This window comes from Carcharhinus amblyrhynchos, chromosome 26 (assembly GCF_965287045.1).
Source record: "Carcharhinus amblyrhynchos chromosome 26, sCarAmb.v2.hapA, whole genome shotgun sequence".
NCBI lineage: Eukaryota > Metazoa > Chordata > Chondrichthyes > Carcharhiniformes > Carcharhinidae > Carcharhinus > Carcharhinus amblyrhynchos.
Genome location: NC_137349.1, coordinates 26,411,254 through 26,429,967, shown reverse-complemented (window position 1 = coordinate 26,429,967; position 18,714 = coordinate 26,411,254). Strand labels below are relative to the sequence as shown.

The following is an 18,714-nucleotide window of genomic DNA, read 5'->3' as shown; positions in this document are numbered from 1 at the left end:
CCAGGTGGTGGTAAGAAGGGCAGTCCCAACAAAACTCTCTGTGGTTAAATCTTTAAGGGAACATGATCTGGGAGAGGAGTTCTTTGAGGATTGGGACATGGTGCTGCATCGAGTACACTCCTCCTCAATTTGTGCCAAGCTGGGTGAGATACAATGTAAACTCTTTCATGAGGCATATTTAACTGGGGTTAGACTCTCTAGAATGTACCCAGGCACAAGCCCCATTTGTGAATGGTGCTGGCAAGCCCCTGCCACCCTCTTACATATGTTCTGGGCTTTCCCATTACTGTATAACTACTGGATATGGATATTTGAGATGATTGCGGTAGTGCTAGTTCGGGATGTAAGTGCATCCCCCAGGCTGCCCTGTTTGGGGTCGTGCCTTTAAATCCGCCGCTGCTGAAATTCCAAATGGATTTTGTAGCTTTCATTATACTCCTGGCAAGGCGACTATTCCTGTTTAGATGGAAGTTAGGTGCACGCCCGACACACTCTCAGTGGGTGAGGACGGTGGTGGATATCATTAAGCTGGTGAAGCTGAGATGCACACTACATGGGTCCACTGCTAGGTTCAATAAGACCTGGCAACCATTTATAGCATATGTTGGGATGCTGCATTGGAACTGGATGACTAGATACCCGAATGCTCCCATAGAAACCCCCTCCCCCGAACGGTAGCCCTTTTAACTGAGTACACCCACCCACCCTGCCAAAGTGTGGGGATCAACATGAGAACTTTTCTTTTTTCCCTATAAGACCATAAGACATAGGAGCAGAATTAGGCCACTCGGCCCATCGAGTCTTCTCCGTCGTTCAATCGTGGCTCATACTTTTCTCATCCCCATTCTCCTGCCTTTTCCCCATAACCCCTGATCCCCTTATTAATCAAGAACCTATCTATTTCTATCTTAAAGACACTCACTCCCTCTCGTTCTCTTTCTCCTCTCTCCCCCACTATCTCTCTCTCTCTTTTCTGTGCTCACTAGTTTATAGCCTGGGCTGTTTGGGCACTCAGTTGGTTCTCCAGCAGTGTGCCTCTGCCTGTTTGTTTCTATATTATTACTATCTTTACCAGTGTGGACTTGTGTGGGGTGGGTGCCGGAGGTACCAGGGGCTTGTCACCTGGCCATGGGGAGCCCTGTGCCTAGTCACATTGGAATGTACTCACTGTGTGAACCTGTATCATCTGTGTTTGTTTGCTACGTAAAATATGAGCATTTTCAATAAACATATAAAAACAAAAAAATTTTATAAGTCTCTTTGAGATTCCCTGTCATGCGTCTGAACTCCAGCAAAAATGATCCTTCCCAGGATGTTGCCTGGCATGGAAGGCATTAGTATGAGGAGAGGCTGGAGAAACTTGGTTTGTCCTGACTGGAACAACTGAGGTTGAAGGGCAACCTGATAGAAGTCTACAAGATTATGAGGGGCATGGACAGATTGGATAGTCAGAAGCTTTATCCCAGAGTGTAAGAGTCAATTTCTAGGGGGTACAGGTTTAAGGTGTGAGGGACAAGGTTTAAAGGAGATGTACGAGGCAGGTCTTTTACAGCGAGGGTCGTGGATGCCTGGAACTTGCTGCTGGGGGAGGTAGTATAAGCAGATACAATAGTGACTTCTAAGGGGCGTCTTGACAAATACATGAATAGGATGGGAAAAGTGGTATGGCCCCCAGAAGGGTAGGGGGTTTTTTGGGCAGCATGGTTGGTGTAGGCTTGGAGGGCCGAAAGACCGGTTCCTGTGCTGTAATTTTCTTTGTTCTTTGTTTGTTCTTTGTAACCTAGTCAGTCTCTCCTCATACATCAATCCTGCCATCCCTGGAATCAGCCTAGTAAACACATCTTGGTGGTGATGGCGTGCTGCCTTCTTGAACCACTGCAGTTCCTGTGGTGTAGGTACACCCACAATGTTGTTAGGGAGGGAGTTCCAGGATTTTGACCCAGCCACAGTGAAGGAAAAACGATATATTTCCAAGTCAGGAAGATGAGTGACTTGGAGGGGAACTTCCAGTTGGTGGTGTTCCCACTGCATTTTACATCAAACACAGCAAGAAGTCTCACAACACCAGATTAAAGTCCAACAGGTTTATTTGGTAGCAAACACCGATAGCTTTCTGAGCAGAGCCCTGAAAACTAGTGGCGTTTGCTACTAAATAAACCTGTTGGACTTTAACCTGGTGTTGTGAAACTTCTCACTGTGTTTACCCCAGTCCAACGCCAGCATATCCACATCATTTATAGCAAACCACAGGCAAATCTTCCCATTCATCAGAGGACCAATGTCATTCAACACTGGCCAAGCCAGGGTTAAGGAGCTGGTCTTTGATAGTGCTGAGCTTAGAGGCTGAATCAAGAGCACAAGTTGACCAGCAGAGCAGGCTTATTCTGCCGGCTGATGGATCCTGGTTTGGTGGGGCGGATTGGGAGGTATTGTGTCCGCCGGTTGCAATAACGGAATAAAGAGAGCTTCCTGAAATGACAATTCATAACAATAGTGATGTAGTTAAATTAGAAACCGACTGCAGTGCAATAGAATTTCAGCCACATGTTACACAGATCAACAAACAGGCGTATCCGGGCGTTGTAATTCTCCTGGAGTTAGGACTGGGGCTCCTCCCTCCCGGGACATCTGTTCTGAAGCTGCAACTTCTCAAATCACTCACACCCTCAGCTGCTGGGAGTTCCAGGATAGCTGAAGTCCGCCGCTTAAGGTAAATGCAGCATCGGTAATTCTATCAGTGGAAGGAGCAGGTTTGGCAACAGGAGCGGGCTGGTGGCTTACTGTAAGTGTTTGGGTAAAAGCAGTGCGAGGCATTTCTGAACCTTTATTGTCGCCGGGAGCTGGCTGCAAAGACACCACTCTATCAATCGAAAGACCACTCAGCGAGCTTGGGGGGGGGGGGGGTGAAGGGAAATGGGAAAGTATCTGACACTGCGGTGTCTCAGTTTTAAACTTATACATGTTTCAGTAAATCACAGAGTGGAAAGGTGGAGTGTTGAAACAGCACACGGGTTTATTATTATGAGTAAGGATCCGCTTTAAATAGATACAAACTCTAGATACGTAAAATTTCCGGAAATGGAAAACAAAATGCGCAAAATCCCAGAACAAAATGCAAAATAACCGAGATGTAAATATAAGCTGCAGGGGTGTGTCTATGAGCGTTGTAAACTGGAACCCCGGGATGTGTGTGTGTTGGTGAAGGTAGAGTAAACTGGAACCCCGGTGTGTATCTTCCCGAGTGTACTTTAGGAACACTGTATGTGTGCTGTTCTGTATGTTATGGGATTGCTGAATAAGCTTCCAGTGTCACAGTGACATCAGCTTTTCTTTTAAGTGCGCATGCATTAGCATTTACCCTTCTTGACTAAACCATTCTTGACACAGTTGTCCTCCATGGTAACTTACTGGGTGTTGGAGATAACATATTTAAAATATAGGATTGATTAGCTAAGTGGAAGCAGAGAGTGGGGATAAAATGGGTCTTTTTCAGGTTGGCAAGATGTAATGTGGAGGGTCACAGGGATCAGTGATGAGGCCTCATCTATTAATAAGCTTTATCAATGACTTGGATGATGGGACTGAATGGTTGATAAGTTTGCTGATGATACAAAGCTTGGTAGGGAGGTAAATTGTGTAGAGGAAATAAGGAGCAGGATTTTCTGGCCGCAGTCACCGTGAAACTGGAAAATCCCGCCAAAGGTCAACGGACCTTTCCAATGTCTGCCCTACAATTCCCGTGGCAGGCGGAATGGGAAAATTTGCCCCAAGGAGTCTGCAAAGTGACAGATGGGGTAAGTGATTGGGCAAATGCTTGGCAGACAGAGAATACTGTGGGGAAAATGTGAACCTGTCCTCTTTGTATGAAGAATAGAAAAGCAGTATGTTATTTAAATAGAGAGAGACTGCAGAACTCCTGAGGGACAGAGGATGATCTATGTTGTCCCAATCAGGAAAGGTTAGTATACAGATACAGCAAGTGGTAGCAAGGCAAATGGAATACTGTGTATTGCAAGGGGAATGGATTCGAAAAGGAGGCATGTTTTGCTACAGTTGTGTAAGGTACTATTGAGAACTCACCTGGAGTACTGTGTACAATTTTGCTCTCCTTATTTAAGAAAGGATACAAATGCATTAGAAGCAATTCGGAGGAGGTTCACTTGACTGATACCTGGGATGAGGAAAGATTGGACAGACTGGTCCTATATGCACTGGAGTATCAGAAGAATTAAGGTGATCTTATTGAAATATAATAAATCCTGAGGGGACCTAAGAGGGTAGACGTTGAGAGAATGTTTACCCTTTGTGGAAGGAACTAGAGCAAGACAACACAATTTAAAAATAAAGAATCTCCCATTTAAGACGGAAATGAGAAGAATTGTTTTCTCTCCGTGTTGTGAATCTTTGGAATTCTCTTCCCCAGAGAGCTGTGGAGGTAGACAGATTCTTGACTCAGGGAGTCGAGGAGTATTGGGGGTAGACAGAATGTGGAGTTGAGTTCACAGTCTGATTGATCTTGTTGAATGGTAGAACAGGTTGAGGGGCCAAATGGCCCACTCTTGCTCCTAATTTGTATGTTTATAAATGTTTGTTTATTAATCACAAGTAGGCTTACATTAACACTGCAATGAAGTTATTGTGAAATTCCTGAGTTGCCACACTCTGGTACACTGAGGGAGAATTTAGTGTGGCCAATTCCCCCAACCAGTGCATCTTTCCAACTGTGGGAGGAAACTGGAGCACCTGGAGGAAACCCACGCAGACACAGGGACAATGTGCAAACTTTGCACAGAGAGTGACCCAAGCCAGGAATCAAACCTGGGTCTCTGGCACTGTGAGGCAGCAGTGCTAGCCACTCTGCTGTATAAGATTCTTACAAGTTAATTCCTTCCCTGGGCCACAACAAGTTCCTCCCTCTAACGTTCCCTGTACAATCTACAAGCTTGGAAAACACAGGGCTGCCATCGATTAGTGGCTGCTTCACCTTGTGTCCCTGACCTTGTTTTGGCCTCGGTATGGTGTTGATGACCATGAATAGGGTGGAGCAGAGGGCAAGAAGAAAGAGTTGGTGCATATTAGCTCTTCACTGAGGTTTGTGAATATCAGAAGGCAACAGTGAGGTTTGAGGAGAAACACAAGAAGCTACACATTCGGCACAGTGGGTGACCCCTGAGCCTGATGCACAATGCACCAGCACAAAACAGCCTTCTGTGGAATGAATAGAGCAATTTATTGAAGACAAACATGAAACACTGAGGGAAAATGTGCAGGGGGAGCCAACCACAGTGAGAGTTTGTCCAGTTGTGAAGCTGGAACTTGTTGAGCAGGACTCCAATGAACAGTTTTTGTTCCTCTGCTATGCCACTGGACACAAAGGGTCAGAGGTGGCTTCTGGCCTTGTTATCCGTTCCATACCAAGGGAAGAAGTGTTGAAGTTAAAGACTTACGCTGTAATTGGATGAACTGAGCCCACGATCTAACTGGTTGAACTTTTTACAGTGGTTTGTTTGAATGGTTTTAGTTTGCCCTCCGCGTCCCATTCAGCCCAGGTATGAGCTGCGTAGAATCACAGGAAGATATGAGGCGTCGGGAAGCCGTTCAGCCCCTTATGCCCTTGCTCGTTCTTTGTGAAAGAGTTGACCAGTTAGTCTGAAAATCCCATTTTTGTCCCCGGGGGACGGCAGTTTTCTCCCCTACCCAATTCCTGTTTGAATATTGCGATTGAATCTGCTTTACCCTCTTTTTAAACCTTGCATTCCTGAACATCATAACTCGCGTTGTAAAACTCTGGCTGTACCCTCGATCCTTGGCTCAGTTTGAACCACCTGCCAGTAGAAATAGAATGAGTAAGGAGAAACTATCAAAAGGCAGGAGAATGGGGATGAGAAAAATATCAGCCATGATTGAATAGCAGAGCCGACTCGATGGGCTGAGTGGCATAATTCTGCTCCTATGTCTTATGGTCTTACAGTCCAACACCTCATTTTGAATATCTCTGCTCTAAGGAGCAGCACACCAACTTCTCTTGTCTCTGTCTACATACCTGAAATATACATTTCCTTCTGAGCAGTACAGCCCCTTTAAACCAGTATAGCATCCCTCCTAATAAGTAAACTAGCTTCGCCTAGGCCCCCTACCTCCACTATGACCCAGAGCTCAAACCCTTCCTCTGCTGGAACTGATACAACCCGATCTCCACAAGTTCCTTGTTAGCCTCCTCCGATTTCAGTCAGGACTCCAATGCCCACGTTCTCTCGGTGCTGTCCTCGGTGAATCTCCATCATCCACGGATACAAACCCTCGTGGCCTTACCCACCCTATCTCTGTGAATTCCTCCACCTGATATCCTGCCAGTCCTCTGACCCAGCCTGTTGAACCCCACCCCACCATTGGTGATGGCGATGGAGCCTTCAACTGCTCTCGAGAACCCCACTAAGCTTTCAGTCACCTGTCCCACCATGGCTGCTTCTTTAGACCTTTTAATCTATTTCTCTGTTAGGAATGTTTTCTATGTTCAAGGCACTATATAAATGTAAGTAATTGTTTGTGGAGACTGTTTGAGCTTTCTTGTGACTCTGGTTGGGTGTAACTTAATCATCAGCTGGGACAAATGAAGCCATTAGTCTGCCCCATACGGGCAGTCCAGTCCCTTTAAAGCAGCACAGTGTCCCTGTTAGACTGTGCAGTGCCACTTTAAGAGATATGACATTGTCTCCTCCAGGCTGAACGGAGTGAAGAAATGTTAGTGTCAGCAGAAAGATGGGGGAAAGACAGGAGAGATACCCTGAGGGATATGGGAGTGGTTAATATGCACTCCCACCCACTCCAGCCTCTCTCTCTATCACAATGAGCTGGTGTCGAAATGTTACTTTGACAGTTTGAGCTTACAGAAGGGTGTGACATCTAATGTCTGATGAATTGTTGAGCGAGTCTGCTTTATTCCCTTTGTCTTTGTCTCTTTATCACACCCCCAGTCCATGCCTTCTTGGCTTTGGACTGGCTGGGTGCAGAGGTGAATGGGTGCAGGTGGCTCTGTGTGCCCAGCCTGTACCTGTTCTATAACATGAGCTGGCGGAAGGAGGAATCTCCATGCCAACCACTGTCCCGACAGCTCCACTCGCTGCTGCAGCCAGTTCCACCTGAGTGAGGGGGAGGCAAGGGTGGCTGTGGCTGGAATTCGGGCCCCTGATGCATTGACATGATGCACTGGTGGAATAAACAGCAGCCTCCTGTTTTATCAATGTGCAGGGGAAATGGGCTCTTCCGCCTCCTGGCTGCAGACGTGCACAGCAACATGGCAGTGTTCATATACACTTCAGAAAGAACAACTCTCCTTCCTGCTTCTATCAGGGGAAAGAGCGTCGGACACCGCACCCTTTGGCTGCACACTCCCAGACCTCTTGGCAGGACAATGTGTTCATAACAACTTCTGAGACGCTGCCAGTATTTTACTTGATTAGGTCTTGGCTTTTAGAGTGAAAAATAGTGACTTGCAAAACTGGGAGTCGGGGCAAGTGACTGACTTTTTAAATCATTGCAAATAAAATTCAGTTCGTGGCTTGATCTTGTCCTTCAGGCCCTGGCTCGATCTTGTCCCTCAGCTGCAGGTCTTTAGCCCCTAGCTTGACTCCTGTCCTTCCATCCTAAGTCCTATTACTCCGTCTATGCATCAGCCCTAGCTGTCCTTCATTCCCTGCTCAGCATCTCCTCCGGTCCTGGTCCCGGTCCCATCGCCCTGGACCCAAGATCCCATCCCCCGGTCCCAAGGTCCTGTCCCTCTGCATCCATACCTCAGCCCTAGCTGCCCCTCATTCCCTGGCTCATCATGTCCCTCAGTCCCTAGCCTGGCTCTGTCATAGACTTTTTGACAGCCTCTGTGTCCAGCAGGATATAATATTTTATTGTGGTCACTGCTGTAAAAGTTGGGAAGTAAAATATTCCAGTTACTATACCTGACAAAGCAAGGTTTGCACTGGGCAAGAGCGTCACTAGCCTCAGACACTTCTGAAGAGGAGCTGATATATTTGACTGGGAGATATTCACAACGGGTTTATCACACACATGTAACTAATTTCATAGAAATGGAGAAAAGCTTTGCTAACCATTTTTTCCTGTTGTTAATGCCATCATCAATGAGTGAGTCCCGGTAACGCCCTTTCAAGCATTTATGCCAAGTCTTGCTTTTACCAAAGCTCTCTTGAGAGAGTAGACTTTAGATAGCTGGTGAAAGCATTACTGGACAATGGGCAAGACTGGTCCCTCACTTGTTTAGTTAGCTGAGACCTGTTGCAGTGTCTTGCTCACACAAAGCGACAATGTTGGAAATGCACAGCAGGTCAGTGAGTGAAAGAAGCATTAAAAAGTAGTGAGGGGGCGATGCTGACACTCAAGTCCTGCTCATATTGCCGAGTTAAAGCATTCCTTCTGCATGATGGAACCCATGGTGTTTGGCCTCACTCTGTGTTTGAATCTTTCCTTGAGAAATTTGTCCCTAATGTAGTTTTCTGCTGCTTTTCTCTTGTGGTTGGGAATGTAGTGGGCGACTCACTGCAGCTGTTAGAAGATGTAACATTTGGGAATGTGAACTTTAATCTGAGGCTAACAAGGCAGCAACAATGGGGCAATTAGAGAGGATGCCAGATTTTAAACAGTGAAAGTTCCCAAAGTGGCAGAGAATCAATAGTCGCCTTCATCAGGCCCACAGTGGTGACTTGTGAGAGAGACACAAATGCAGAACTCTGTGTAGACAGCCAGGCTATATCGGCAGAGACAGTGCAGCAGCTCGAAGAATGGAACGGTTGTGAACTATTGTGAGCTGACTGCTATGTTGACTATTGGATGAAATAGCTATCAGTCTCTGCAATCTCTAATTGGCACCAATTTCAACTTATTTTCCTGCAGTTGCCATTAAATGATCACGACACTAATTCAAAAATTCTGATTGGGATCAGGTTTTCTATTGGAAGTAGAAAAATTGCCACTTTTAAAACTTGTTAAGAGATTTATTGGGAATACGAAGAAAATTATTCAGAGCAGGGAATACCCAGCTACGATTATTTCGCTGGATAAGGCAGAGACTGTGTGTGTGCATATTTATCCGTCCCATGTATGGAGTTCACTACCTAGCCATTGTCAAACTGCTTCTCTCTGTCGGTGTCCACGCTACAATTATATACTGGTAAAATTTCTGTGGCATGATCTATTGGTGGAATAATTCCTAATTCCCTGGGAAAAGAGGACCACCTCCGAATGAAGGGATAGATATTGCTGGATCTGGAGGTGAGCTGGGTGTGGGTAATATTGTCAGGCTGTTTTGGTGTCTTATCAAGAAATTTGGAGGCTTGTATGTTTGAACATAAACAGTTCATTGGTAACCTATAACTATATAGATTTCCAAGGTACAAATCTGCACAGACTGTTGTAAAGTGAAAGGTGGGTGGATGTACCATGACTAACCTTGGCCAGTTTTCAGTCACCCCTTTTTAACTCCGGCATGTGGCGCAGTGAGATAGGTAAAGGAGACAAGAGTCAGGTGAAAGTCCAACATAACTTTGAACGTTTTGTCAAGGAAAAGCAATATTTATCAGATTCCGCTGTTGTACTGTAATTAAACTCTATCAATTTCTTCACAGGACTTTTCAGTAAACAGTCTTGAATTTCTAAGTAAACAGTCTGAAATCTACACTAGCTATCTATTTCTGACACGTGCTTCTGAGGATTCGCTACACCCTATTCACAGGCCCCTATCACTATATTTGAACTGACTGGAAATATCCATTCGATAAGGCTGGACAGACTGTTCCTTGGTCTTTGATTGCTGGCTGATGTTTCAGGATCTGCAGTTGTCGATTTGGGGTTCCCGTCTCATCCACAGCTGGTTCTGGTCTTCGGGTCTTCTCACTGGGGTGGTCTGCTGGGTCTGGTCAGTCTATGATGTTCACCATGAGGTACGAGGAGCTGGAGATGCTGATCAGCTGCCAGTTGAAGGTGCTGTCTGGAGATGCTGTTGAAGAAGGTGCAAAAACAGATAGAGCTAAGTCTCCAGGTTGCCCCTATATTCCCCTCTTTACACCCTTCCTAAAGATTCTATGGTCTGCCTAATACAAGCATCAGGCAGGGGCAGGAAGTTCCAATGAGGTGACTACTTTCCATATTTGGAAGTCTTAGAACATTGTTTTGAACCTCCGATTGTCAAGGGCTGCCCGTGTTACATTCTGCCTCTGGCCTCCTGCTGAACGGGAGGCCACCAAGTCTGCGTCGCATTCTTCTAACAAAGCAGGTTCACTGGAGCTGTGAACAGTGGCTCATTCTGAAACAGTGGCTGTTAGCACCTGGCCAGGCAGTTCCAGACCTTTCTGGTTTCAATAAGAAGCTGATTGTCCAAGGGCTGCATGACTACTGTCTGCTCTAGCTTTGCGGTTTGCAAATTGCAGAGTCCGGCTAGGTTTAAACTTGGCTTCCACGTTCCGAGTTTTTATCCGTGCTCGTGGAAACATATCAATATTTCTGTAGGGAATCTGTGCTGGAGGAAATGGGTCACCTGACCACAGGATGCTGTCTCCAGGTTGGCTCTTTCCAGACTCCACTGCACGCAGTCCACCACCATGTGACTCTCTACGTCATACTGTCGGCATATTTTATTCTCCAGTACCATCTTAACCCCTAGTCTGCTGAATACCCTTATGCCACAGGTAATCACAGATTCCCTACAGAGCAGAAGAAGGCCATTCAGCCCATCGAGCCTGCACTGACAACAATCCCACCCAGGCCCTATCCCTGTAGCCCCACGTATTTACCCTGTTAATCCCCCTGACACTAAGGGTCAATTTAGCATGGCCAATCCACCTAACCCACACACCTTTGGACTGTGGGAGGAAATCAGACCACCCGGAGAAAACCCACGCAGACATGGGGAGAACATGCAAATTCCACACAGACAGTGACCCAAGGCCGGAATTGAACCTGAGTCCCTGGCGCTGTGAGACAACAGTGCTATCTACTGTGCCAGCGTGCTGCCCACCATAAATCACTAAAACGTAGCTAGAATGAGTAGATTTATGGAATAAGGGGAGAAATGCATAAAGTATCCCCTACAGGCTTCACAAAGGTCTCCCGACAAGAGCAATGAGGGATTGATGATGGGGTCTGGCTCTCTCAAGCTTAGCAGTGACTGTAGCTCAAAGATTACTAGTAGTGATGGTTAAACCTCACTAAGGTTGGAGAGCTTTCCCTTCAAAGATTCTTAGTCCAGAGAATGAATCTCATAGAAATACAACATAATCAAGCAGAGTTGGCATGGCTTCATGAAGGGGAAATATTGCCTGACAAATTTATTAGAGTCCATTTGAAATGATAATCAGCAGGATAGATAAAGGAGAAGCAGTAGATGTAATATATGCAAAAGGATACTTAGTAAGTTAAGAGCCCATGATGTTGGGGATAATATATTAGTATGGATAGAGGATTGACTAACTGATAGAGCTGGAAAAGAGGAGCATTTGCAACCTGCAACTAGCGAAGTGTCATGGGGATCAGTGCTGGGCCAAAGTTATTTATAATACATATTAATAACTTGGATGAGGGAAGTGAATGTACTATTGCCAAGTTTGCAGATGACACAAAATAGGTGGGAAGACTCTATTCTATGGACGCAGAGAGTCCACAGAAGGATATTGACAGAAAGGTGACGTGAGTGGGCAAAAGCTTAGCAGATGGAATGCAATGTCAGTAATTATTATGCACAAAGCTCAAACTAGGGGGCACAGCTTGTGAATAAGGTTATACACTTTGGTAGGAAGATTAAAGGAGCTGAATATTATTTAAATGGAGAAAGACTGTAGAAAGCTGCAGCACAGAGGGATTTGGCAGATCTTGTGCATAGATCATAAAAAGCTAATATGCAAGTTCAGCTGGTAATAGGGAAAGCAAATGGAATGTTGTCCTTTATTTCAAAGGAAATGGAGTATAAAAATAGGGAAGTTTTGTTAGAACTATTCAAGGCACTAGTTGGACCACACCCGAAGTACCGTGAACAGTTTTGGCTCCCTTTTCTAAGGAAAGATATATTGTCATTGGAGGTAGTCCAGAGAACGTTCCATAGAATCATTACAGTGCAGAAAGAGGCCATTCAGCCCATCAAGTCTACAACTCTCCATCTGCTGAGCACATATGGCATGCTCAGTATTGTAAACCTTGCTACTCGTACTCTGAGACATTGTACTCGGCTGGGGAGTTTTTGATAGCAGGATCAGCATGGAACAATGTATTGGGAAACTATGGTATGTGACATTGTGTGGTTTATTTAACATCAACCTTGTATTAACAGTTGCACTATGCAGCTTGCTCCTGATGAGATTCTGCAATTTTACTCCTTTATCCTTGATGAAAATTGACAGACTGACTTAATTCTGTTCCTGTATCTTATGATCTTATGAAAATACTCCCACACCTTATTTTGTAGATAATCTATCTATGACTGTTAGGCATTGAGAGGGCACTATAAGGAAAATCACTAATGGCTCTAAAAAAAGTTTGGATCAGTGCCGATTTAACATTGCATGGTTCAAAATAAACCTTCAGGTACATTAGAAAATGTTTAGGATTGTCACTCTTCAACCAATTGACTCAAACAATGGATGTAAATCTAGCATGATAGCAATAATTAAGTGGAAAAAATAATATTATTGATGCATTTTGGAAAAGTTGTGCCGCTTTTAAGAATTAAAATGGGCACCATGGTATTAAATTAGGTGTTTGAGTACAATCAGATTTTGAGGTATTAATAGACGTCCTACCTCGCACAACAGGGTGGCACTGTGGTTAGCACAGCTGTCTCACAGCTCCCAGGACCTGGGTTCGATTCCAGGTGAGTGCCTACAGGGTATTTTGTAAGGGTGAGTGAAGGTGAGTTGAATTGTTTCCCTGCATTTTGATTCTGTATTTTGATTTGGCCCCTTTCTGCCAGTAATTAAAGAATTTATCTTCATGGACTGGATTCAACAGTGTGCTCCCACTTCCCTGTGGCACAACGGTTGACACTGCTGCCTCAGCCAGGAACCCGGGTTCAATTCTGGCCTCTGTCTGTGTCAGTGTGGAATTTGCATTTTCTCCCCATGTCTGTGTGGGTTTCCTCCCACGCTCCAAAGATGTGTAGGTCTGGTGGGATTGGCCATGCTAAATTGACTCTAGTGTCAGCGAAATTAGCAGGATAAATGTGTGGGGTTACAGGAATAGGGCTTGGGTGGGATGGGCCAACTTGATGGGCCAAATGGCCTCCTTCCCAAGGGGGACCCCGCCTTGCGACAGCCATAATTTGGTTGAGGCAGGTCTTTTGCCCTTTGCATATAGGAATTCCTGCTTCCCAATCAGTAGCATCTCACCAGTAGCAGCAGCGCCACCAGGAATGGTGGCCACTGCTGGTACTACAGCTAGGCTGAGAGGAAGTGTGCGGCGCTGGATTGAAAATCCAGTTGGTGAGTCTGGGCAGGCTGGCAGAATCTAATGAGGTGATGGGGGTTTAAGATCACAGCAAGAGGAGCACTTGTGGGTGGAGTGGGTATTTAAAGGGGGAGGGTGGTGGTGCTGTTACATCTTGGGGTTGGGAGGGACCTCCACCCTGCCACCAGCAGCCCATGCAGGGAAACTTGGCCACTTGACGTAGGCCCCTCTCAATGCTGGTTAAATCCTGACAATGGCAGGGATGTGCCCCTCAAGTGGGCTTTAATTGCCTGTAAATGGCTTACTGTTGACTCAGTGAGTGGGGCAGGGGTGGATGGGTAGTCAGCGGGCATGGCTGCCGCTGTATTTAACATGTCCCTCCCTTTCAAACCCAACAGTGGGTCAGTGTTAAATCAATCCCATATGTGAGAGGGAGAGAGATTTAAAAGTAATTCTCAATTTTAAACAAAATCCACTTGGCATTGGGAAGCTTTGTCCTTCAAACAAGCAACTGGAAAAAATTGAAGGTTAGTTTGGCATATCATTTCCAGCCTTTTGTCCGTGGGAACTTTGCAAAGTGACTGACAGAAGGATGTGTAAGAGCTGTTGCATTGTTTTAATCCCAGATGTTTCCTTTAGAGGGCGGAACTGAAAACAATTGGACTCTGTGACCCTGTGACTGGGAAAAGCTAGCTCATTATCAAAGGGACTTCTCCATAGCTGAGAGAGTAGTTTGATTGTGTACGGGGGGAGCGGAGGGGGGTGAACCGTGGACACATTGTGGACACTTCTGTCCAGTACCATGTGCACAGGCAGCATTCTTTCAGTCACGTTTTTAAAATCACCATTGGAGCAAATGAACAGAAAGTTTAGCACTCTTAGAATCAGGAGACCGTTTGGCCCATCGAGTCTGCACCGACCATAATCCCACCCAGGCCCTATCCCCGTAACCTCACATGTTTACAGGGTCAGCCACAAGGGGGTGTAGGTTCAAGGTGAGGGGTAGGAGGTTTAGGGGGAAATGTGAGGAAAAACATTCTTACCCAGAAGGTGGTGAGGGTCTGGAATGCGCTGCCTGGGAGGGCGGTAGAGGTGGGTTGCCTCACTTCTTCTGAAAAGCGCCTGGACGAGCATTTGGCACACTGTAACATTCGGGGCTATGGTCCAAGTGCAGGCAGATGTGGTTAGGTGGGACTTCAGGCATTTCCCATGTGCTGGTGTGGACTCAATGGACCAAAGGGCCTGTTCTGCACTATATGGTTCCATGATTCAATGAAAGATGCTGTTAAACTGATTTCAGTGAAATAGTTTACCCACACTGGACGTTAAACTACAAGAAATGGTGACATATCGTTTAAATCTTCAGATGCAGGATATTACTGCTCTAGCTGCTAATCCGTGTTTCCAGTTTCTGTCTGTGAATTGTAAACCAGATTTTGTCCCTTCAAAATCTCTGTCCATTTTGATGATGAAGTTGATGCCGATTCTGGGCTCTCATCAATGCCTTGTCCAAGTGGCCTGTGAGCGAGCACTAGTCAATTTCATACAGCGGGGCATTGAAACATTCGACTATGGAGGGCGTCACAGCCAAGCCTGGTCTTGAACTGGATGCTCCGATTTCCTCCCACCTCCAAAGATGTACAGGTTAGGAGGATTGGCTGTGCTAAGTTGCCCCTTGGTGTCCAAAGATGTGTACTTTAGGTGGGTTAGTCATGGTAAATGTGTGGGGTTATGGACATAGGATGGGGTTGGGGCGGAGGGGGGGGTGGAGGTTCCTGGATAAGATGCTCTTCTGGAGACATGGGGCACAGACCTGATGGGCCAAGTGGCATTGTAAGGATTCTATGTAGACAAGTTCAACAGATCCACAGTAATGCGTTTTGACTCTTAAACACCCTCTAAAATGGTGTAGCAAGCCACTCAATTGAAGAGCAATTAGGAATGGGTAATAAATGTTGGCCCAGCCAGAGATGCCTACACCCCATGAATGTTGGCACTAACGTCCTGTCCAGTCGGCATGTCTGGTTAGTGATCTGAAATAGGAACCCCTCCCCGCTCTTCCTTTACCGTCACCTCCCAAGGAGCCCTGAAGCCAATTCTTGAATCCTGCTCTCAGTCCAGCCAGCTCTGCAGGAAATCCTCGACTGTCCTAATCTCCGTGGCACACTTTTCCAATGTTTCACTTTCTCAGAGTGTGAAGTTGTCTTTTGTTGTGCAGTTGCTTCTATCCTGTAATGTGCACCCTCTAAGCTTTAAGTTTATTTATTAGGCTTACGTTAACACCGCAATGAAGTTACTGTGAAAATCCCTTAGTCACCAGATTCTGGCGCCTTTTTGGGAGAGTTTAGCACAGTAGTGCATCTAACCAGCATGTCTTTTGGACTGTGGGAGGAAATCAGAATACCTGGAGGAAACCCACACAGTCACGGGGAGAATGTGCAGACTCCATGCAGACAGTGAACCAAAGCCAGGAATTGAACCCAGGTCCCTGGCACTGTAAGGCAGCAGTACTAACCACTTTGCCACCGTGCCGTCCCATAATTGCTGACACCAAACCCTCCGTCCCTGTGTGATAAGGTTGAAATTGTGCATAATTTGTGAATCTTTGCAGTTTGTGTAGATTTAACTCTGGAATGTAGTTTTGGCGTTCGTGTATATGGCACTAACATCCAGAGAGTGGACGTGTCCCTTTCCTACTTGGATCCAGCCCAGCTACAACAGGTCAATTAGCATGAGGGAGGAAAACTGTGTTGGGAAAAAAATGTACAACCATGGAAACAATTCAGCCGATTGTGTTTGTACTGAATGGAAGAGAGCCAACCAGCCTCCCCCTGCTTGCCAGCTCTTCCACTGTTGCCCTGTAGGTTATGACACTCTCTGAGTACATATCCAGATACTTTTTCAATGTGGTGAGGCTTTTGGCCTCGACACCCTCGCCCCTCACCCACCCTCCTCCCCCTCCCCCACCAGCTTTAACACAGTGAGATCCATACTAAAACCACCCTTTGTGTGGAATAAGCTTCTCCTCAACTCCCCTTCAATTCTTCTACCGAGTAATTTACATCTTTGCCTCTTGGGAGGTGGTTCCTTCCTGTGTGTTTGATCTCGGTCTTTCATCATTTTATACACCTCAGTTCAAATACCCCTCCACTTCCTCAGTTTCAACCGATCTTCAGAGCTAACATCCTCCATTCTTGGCAACATCCTCCTAAATCTCGTAGTATGCCCACACCCTTCCCATAATTTGATGACCGGAACTGAACACAGCACTCACTGGCATTTGGATAGTTCCAGTGTAAGCTCTCTGCTCTTATGTTCTATACTTCAGCAAATAAAAGTATCCAAAAGCCACCTTGGCTCCTTTATCTACCTGTCCTGCAATCTTCAGGTATCTGTAAATTCCCCAACATGTTTCAGAATCCTACCATTCATTGTCCATTCTTTTGCCTTGTTTGCGAATCCATTACCTCCCCTTTATTTAGATAGCACTCCATTTGTCACTTTTCTGCCCACTTGGCTGTCCATTGATATCTTCCTACAGTCTACATCCTCCTTCCTCACTATCAACCATATAACCTATTTTTGTATTACCTGCTAACTCTTAATCATGCCCCCTTTTATTTAAATCTAAATAATTGATATACACCATGAAAAAAACCCAGAACCCCACTAGAAACAGCCTTCCAGTCACAACAACACCCATCAACCTTTACTCTTTGCTTTCTATCATGCAGCCAATTTTACATCAAACTTTTTCTTTTGGATCTCCATAGGCTCGTACTTTTCACAGTCTGCCATGTAGTACTTTGTTAAAAATCTTGCTAAAATCCAAGTAGACAACATCAAACGTGTTACCTTCTTGACCCATCTTGATATCTCAAGATATTCAGTCAAATTAGGTTGATGTGACCTTGCCTTAAATCTTCAGTAACTGTCTTTGATGCGCCTTCCTAAATGATGATTTGTACTGTCCCTCAGAATTGTTTCCAATATACTCATCACCAAGGTTAGACTGACCGTAATCATTCAGCCTGTCCCTTCCTCCTTTTTTAAACAACGTTAGCAGTCCTCCTGCACCATACTTGTAGCCAGAGAGGATTGCAAATGGAAAGATTAAACAAAGTTTCATCTTGATTTTGTGGAGTCGGAGGAATGAGAAATAATGAGATCCCACTTACGCATGTGCAGCCAGACTTAAAAATGAGAGCAGAGTTTATGAACCTTATTTGTGCAATTATTGAATTTCAGTTTGTACTTGGCAGTGAGGAGTGTTACGCGCGATCAGTAACGAAGAATATGTGGGACATATTGACCCTGTATGTAGTTCAGTGTTCTTCCATGCCAATTTAATGTTGTATGAAAACTCATGGGAGAGGGTGGAGGGCACATTACTTTACATTCCACCCACCTCCTAAATTCAACATCAAACTTTGAGCAAGTAAGGTGTTGGGCATAGTTCAGTACGTCTTATTTAGATATTTGTAGTCTTTAAGTATTTATCCACTACTAGTAACTATATACATAGGTACAGTAAAGCTTCAAGCTAGGAGTTGTCTCCATGCTTGCTTCTGTGCACAGTTCTGTCCAATATGACACTGACTCCTAGGTGCGGGTCATGTGTTCTCTGATATCATTGTGTGCATGGTACTGTGCTCAATCGCACGTCAACTTCTGTGTGCCAGACCCTTATACTACAGTGAGATCTTGTTTCATCTTTCCAATTTCCTTTGTAAAAGTGTTTGAAATAATTAAAGATTTTTGTCAAATCCTGGCCTTGCAATGCCAGCTCGATGACGAACAAAACTAACCAAACTCTCGGTGTCTGTAACACTCTCTGTTGCTTGTTGCATGTATGAAAAAACATACAATAATACCCAACATTGTGTTCAATCTGTTTATGTCAAGAGCCCTGGCGTGGCCCTCAGAGTCAGATTGGCACTCTGTCCCACCTACTCACCATGAGATGAAGCTGCTCCTTTCCTGCCTGACCTTCCAACTCGGGCTGGGTGAGAATGTTATAGTGTGGGGGGTTCACACGGCCTTGTGTTGAGGACAGGAGGGTTGCAGGTTAAGAAGCCACGTGCCCTTGTTTTTTTAACAAACTGCCGGAAAACAGGTAGGTTTAATGGTGCAGCCACTTTGACAAGCCAGAGAAAATGTACGTTCGTAAGCTAGTTAAATAGGATTTTTTAGGGGGGTGTTTGTTGCTTAGTGAGGGAGTGCTGGTCAGTGTGGGGTGGTCCATGGGGCATTGGGAGATCAGATGGGGAGCGGTTA

General features: G+C 45.4%; 1 protein-coding gene across 4 annotated transcripts in view; it reads left to right on the top strand.

The window, feature by feature from the left end:
* Nucleotides 1-2,519: 2,519 nt before the first annotated feature.
* The window catches only part of kank3 (KN motif and ankyrin repeat domains 3), an 88,449-nt gene continuing 72,254 nt past the window's right edge, over nt 2,520-18,714 (top strand). The window contains exon 1 of one of the 4 annotated variants that reach the window (XM_080212744.1): nt 2,520-2,710. The gene's annotated coding sequence lies outside the window, so the exon portion shown is untranslated. Of the gene's footprint in view, nt 2,795-4,216; nt 4,234-18,714 lie in introns of those variants that run through there. The other 3 variants (XM_080212745.1, XM_080212746.1, XM_080212747.1) reach the window with 3 other exon arrangements.